The following is a 6574-nucleotide window of genomic DNA, read 5'->3' on the forward strand; positions in this document are numbered from 1 at the left end:
CTTACAGTTTGGTATTTCGTTTATTAGAGTTGCAATAAACGCAGTCGCAACGATATCGATAATAAAGATAATAGGTGTTACCAAGGAATAATATACGACACATAAATTAAACCTTTTGAATTCCACACGTAACACCTGTTGGTTCTATCAGCGGATTTTGTAGGATCTACAGAGAACGAGGTTGCGCATAGAGGAGGAACGAATAATCTTCAGATAAACAGTTTACCGAGCTAGGATGTGCGCGTTGAGAGATTCAGAGGGCGCTGAAGGAGGTCGATACTTTGTACCATCTGATGCGAGTCATAAAAGAAAATAGATGGAGTCATTAGTCGTTGCCTGTTCCGGTTCCTTGCGTCCTTTTTCTCGTTATACTTGTCGGCAGTTATCGCAACGTCTTCGTCAATGTCCTCGGCCACGGCACCTTTTATTATCTGTATTTAGTTTTCAGTTCTGCGCAATCAACGTCCGGATCATGTTTTAATGACTATTTCGCGTGTGTAAATTGGTATAATTCGGTCTCGCTACATGATTTTCCTTGTGCTGAAATGACTTACTGCTTTCATTGTTACATGCGTCCATCCGCGTTGGTTAATTAAACAAGAGATTAATTAACGCGCTCGAGATTTCCTGTTTTATACAATTGCTAATTTGTAAAGTATCAAGCTAAAACTCGTTACCTACCGTGTACCAAACATGGTCGCTAGAAATGAAATATAACGTGTTTAACGCTCTTCAGCACCAGAGGATTTTAAAGGCAATCTTTAACACGCTAAAAATTTATTTTCGAATACATTACTGGATATATTAGAATGTATATTTTTATTTCGGACAAGGGACATTAGGTAACAAGAAAATTCCGATTTCTTTTTTTTTTTTAACACTGAACCTACCACAATCAAATGACCGGTGAGTGACAAAACAGTAGAATATTGAAAAAATGAAATAATTCGAGACACTGAAAGATTAATTACACGTATATTGAAAGAAAAATTGCGAAAACGAGTGGCTAAGACGATAAGGTTCAATGAGAAATTTGAAATGACGGTTTTAAGAATGGTTATTTAGGCCATGTTAAGTTTATTCTTAATCTTTGCGAGTTTGTAGATATTCGGTGTTAAAATTAAAAAAAGAATAATACCTATTTTGTATTATTTTCTATTTTTCTCATACAGTTAAATTACTATAAATTGCATATTTTATTTATAAATATGCAATAAATGTTAGTGTCGATGAAATTTCAATAACAATAAGAACAATTCTTTATTTAATTACAAAAATGATCAAACACAAATATTAAGTTTAAATATAATTAATTTATCACAATCACATGCTCACATCTCTTTTCACTATTAAAACTCAATTACAACTGACCTATGCCAAATCACTCTCGTTTTCTTCTTTCTTCTTTCATACATTACACGAACATATGCAATTTACACAACACCTCAATCATTACGCGCATACTCATTTATCACGATAACCTGGATTCATTAGATATTGCCATCCCATGTATACTTGGTCCACTCGTCCTTTTCTTACAGACATCGCCCCTTTATTATATCAACACATATATATTTAGAAATCTATGTAACCATTACCACAGTATAAACATATTTATTTCTAGCATAATAAATTATTTAGCTACTCCTACTCCTTTTAATGTACGTAATAAATTTATTGCCAACGGAGGATGTTCATCACGATTTACCTAATTAACAATTCGATAATAATTATATACCGGAAAAGGTAAAGTTGAAACTTTTGACACGGTTTACTCGATTCCTCTCTGGATTCTTCTTCCGGAAACGTCCTTAATTACAACCGATAAAACAGATAATTTACAACACCCTTCGAGGTCCACGACAAATGTATGAAGTTTAAAAAAAAAAAATCCGAATTTTCGAGTTATTCGATATCCCTTGCAGATCTGACACGCGAATGAAATATTTTTCGACGAAAGCAATTATCGCTATTCTCTGTTCCACTGTAACCGCGAGACCCGCGATGTGTACGCGAAGCTTGGAAATAATTTAATGACAAACGGAAAGCGAAAGGGATGGAATAACAATTTTTTCGTCGGTTCGCGTGTAAAATTACTTTCTTTTTTTATCGGACACTATCGAACGATTAAACCTGTAGTTGTTTGCATATCCGGTTTGTTTCAATCTGGTTCCATCAATATGAATAAACACCGGTATGTGAGGTAGCTGGCTGCTGCATTAATATGTATTGGCAATAAATCGATATCGATAATTAAAATCTGTGCCTGCCATAAGGCCTTTGGACGTGAGCGCGTTTATATAAAAGTTCAATTTGTTATATGTAACTGTGCGAGATGACTATAAATATTGCGTTACCCTTTTTAACTGGGGCCGTAAATCCGCGTGATTTATATCCGAAGCGTCTGTAAGTGTGTGAAGGGGGTCGAGGTTTCTATGTATCGTTGCACCGTGTCGCGGGATTTTCATATTTCTTCCAGCTAGACAAAAGCCAGTTCCGTTTCCCGTTTAATTTACGTAATCGATGATAACGAACGTCAAGATACATTTACCACTGTAATAAATACCGAGAAACGTAATTACGCTCTTCGTGCATTAATCCGTGCCTTGTTACGCGTACGTATGTTCTACGTCGAAAAGTAATTGCCAGAAAATTAATCGCACGATATAATGCTGGAATTATCAGGGTGGCGTAAAAATGGCATAAACTGGGCGAAAATGCATAAGTCGAAAACTTATAAGCCAACTATATCCCTTATTTCTTTTCAATTCTAGCTCCATCCCGTATATCACTGAAAATTATCTCGAACGTTTTCTACAGGGGGTAGAGATAAATCGGCAAGAAACGAAAGACACGATCGATAAATCCGCGTATCGAACTGTGGAAGCTAGTCATAAATCCTGCAGCGAATTTATTGCGTCTCAACGATGATCTAAAAATATTCCATGCTAATTAATACGACAGGATGATTATTGGTCTGGTAGCGTAGCGAATACAATTCCGGACCACAGCGAGCGTGGTGGGGTGGTGCATCTGGAATGAATTTTTCGCAGGACATCACGGCTGGATATCGTTGGTGGGTCGGGCACAGCACGAGCCGAAAAAATATTTTCGCAGGCAGATGCGTACGGGCGGCGTTGTAACGGGGCCAACGAGTTTGAACATCAGTCACGAAAAAGAGAGATTAAAAAAAAGAGGTAGGAGAACGCCAAAAAAGTCCGGGAGATGGGTTGTCCGAATGAGTGGGTTGAGTGAGTGAATGACAGATAGACAGCAACCAGACAGGAGACTGACAGCACGGCGGCGGGCTGACAGCTTGCCACTCTGCTGGGCGTTCGCAACATCGAGTATTACCGACTACCGTACGTGTTGATCCTTGTCCCATTCATCGAGAAAAAGCGAACGAACCCCCGATTTTGTTCTATCCCGACTGACAGGATCGATGATCATTTTTGAGAGAACAAGAATCACTACTCTTTATCCTTTCGCTCCAGTTTTATTAATAACTGCTGGCTATGACCAATTTTCTTTAGCCCGTCGTTGTCCTTTTGCTTTATTTTCTCTATTTTCTTTTTTTTTTTTTTTCTATCAATTTTCATTTTCACCTTTATATATTTACGCAGCTTTACAAATATTTATTGTTCCCGATGTTCGTCCGCGCCGACAGCTCGCAGTTTATGCGTTATTTGTGGTTCATATATTTCTTTGAAACAGAACTGACATGCATTCTCGTTTGAGTAAAATATCGTTCTATTTTTCTTCCTCTCTATTTTTGGAAATAGTGGGGAGAACCGAGATCACGAATTACAGAGTTTTGTTCTCCTTAGAAACGAAAAATCAATGGAAATGTAGGGATAGTTTGTGAGAAATTTATCAAGATATTCTTAACAGTTTTATTTTTCAGGTATTCGAAGATTTTGTGCAATTAATCGTTTGTAATTGATATAGTAATTCTGGTCGACATTTTCTTAATTTTAAGAATCTTTGTAAGAAAGTTTCTAATTGATGTACTAATTTTCTGAATCTAAAAACGTCTCATCGAAGAAGACATTAAACTTGTGGCAATTTTATCATTTTATGAATAACCACACTTATTTCTAGAAGGTATTTAAAATTAGAGTTATTACAATCTTAAATTAGTAACAGAGTAATTTCTAAAATTAGCTTTTTAATTGAAATGCATAATTAAAGTCAAAGAATCTCTCAATAGCAAATATAAAATTATGATTCGATACATAATTATGTTCCGGTCGTTAAAATTATTTTTAAGTAATTTTAAAATACCGTTTTTATGCTCTTGAACTGGATTTTCATTTATCGATTAATTTAAAAAAAGAAAATAGGTTTAGAAATACATTGTTGTTCAAAATTACTTTTAAGGAGCACCTGAATACCACATAAATTGATTTCTATCTTATTTATGCAAGTTGGGATCGAAGACACGATATTTATTCTAATTTAGAAATTAAATTATGAAAATAAATAAATAAATAAAATAAAGAAGAGACAAGATGAAAATTTCACGAATCACAAATTTCACAGGTAAATAATAACTAATTAATTATGATTTCATTGTTTTAACCCACCATTTTGAATCAGTTATTACATTCGTTATATTATTGCAGTATTTATAGCATATATAATAAAATAATTTGAGAATTCGATATAGGTGGAGAACTCCAATTTCAATAATTTCCCTCTATTAATTTAATATTTTGAGATATGCACGCTGTCATAAACGAAACAATTCGAACGTTTACATTTCCTGCTTTTAACAAGCGAAGTATGAAAAATAATCGGATACTATGACAGCAACGAAGACAATAGAATACAATGTATTATATTAATCGCAAACATCATTAATTGAAAAATAATAAATTCCAATATGTCTGACCCTAAATCGATGTTTTATCAAACACACTAGCGCCACCATGGTCCGTATCTACAATAAATGTACTACAAATATCGCGTACATCGTTGAATTATTTTCTAATTTTATCGACATAATTTTACGACTTTTTCCTCGTTGTACATATATATCATATCGTTTTAAGCACTTCGGTTTAACCGAACATTTATTTCCACTTTACTTGTCAAATTTAGCAAATATAAACGTCCGAATACTTTCACGTATGACTGTATATTTAAAATTCAACTACCAACGAATGACTTTCAAGTCGTACTCGAAATGTTCTCTAGAATACAGTTAAGGTTCTAAATTTCAGCTGCTGCTTTTGAAAGAGCGTAGTGCTGGAGCGAACTGGAAAAATTTCTTAACTCTGGTTTAGGCTCGTAGAAAATGAATTATCGGATTCTTAAGAGAGGCGTCATTGTTGAGAATAGGAGCGGCAGTTCCAGGAAAGCACGAATTACTGTCAAAAGTAAACCAAAGTAGGGTATACTCATGACTACAAATTAAGTATAATTCCGACGGTCGTAATAACGTAACAACGGGCCGCTACATAATTATTCCACGTAATCACCAGGACCCTGGAGCGCTGCACTGCCTTTTAAAATTGCAGTTAAATTACAGTCATACAATATTTGAGAAATATCATTCACGTGCACGGTGCTAAATACATTCTCAGACACGAGGAGGTGTTCGGGACATCGATGAAAACGTAATACGTTTTTGCACAGTTAAGAATTAAGTGCAAAGCGGTGCAGGATTTTCAAAATGGATTCGAATTGCCACATCTCGTGCGATTCTTGCAATTTTCGGTACTTAATAATAATATCGTCCAAGCCAAGGTATTCGCGAGGTGCTAATGCTACCCATTTTCTCCTTAAGTTACGTAAATAAATCTCGGGCAACCTCGAGGTATTGCAAATTTAATTTGTCGAAGGCCCGATCATCCTTCGTGAGATTGCTGTCGACGTTACTGGCAATTTCTGCTAATGCTATCGAACGAGATTTCACGATTTCACAAAATTTAACGAGCTAGAAATATTTGAGCAAAAATTTTTAATGACTCATGGCGGAAGTTGCAGTAATGATACGAGTGGGAATAATTAATCAATGTTCGCTAAAAACTTATATAATTACATCGCGGGCACAGCGTCACACGATTTAATCAGTTCGTGATCACGCTTGTTAGGATTACGAGGAAACGGAAATACAAAAAAACTCGTAAATTATAGAGATAAATATGCAGACCATACGAAACGATGTAATCTTCTCTTCCACGTGTTTTTTCGTTTTTCTTAGAAGTTGCCTTTTACTTTCTTTCAGCTACGATGCGAGATTATTATTAGATACCGTAATTTGCTGAATTATTTGCTTCTTTATACGGCACTTTTAATACGCTACGTATTTCTTTCGTTCAAATCATCTAAGGGAAATCCAATGCTTCGTTCACCGAAAGATATTAAGAACATATATTACTGGATATTAATTCAAACGGTAAACACAAATAAACGAAAATAAATGACCGTTTTCAAATTTATTATTCAAAAATTCGGTATTCAGCGTTATTGTTTTGATCACTTAACTCCTGGATTTTTCTTCTAGTATTAAACGTACCAGTAATTATGAATTATAAATGGCTCACGCATATTTTGTTTGGAAATAATA

This window comes from Eufriesea mexicana, unplaced genomic scaffold, assembly GCF_001483705.2.
Source record: "Eufriesea mexicana isolate 0111107269 unplaced genomic scaffold, ASM148370v2 scaffold2359, whole genome shotgun sequence".
NCBI lineage: Eukaryota > Metazoa > Arthropoda > Insecta > Hymenoptera > Apidae > Eufriesea > Eufriesea mexicana.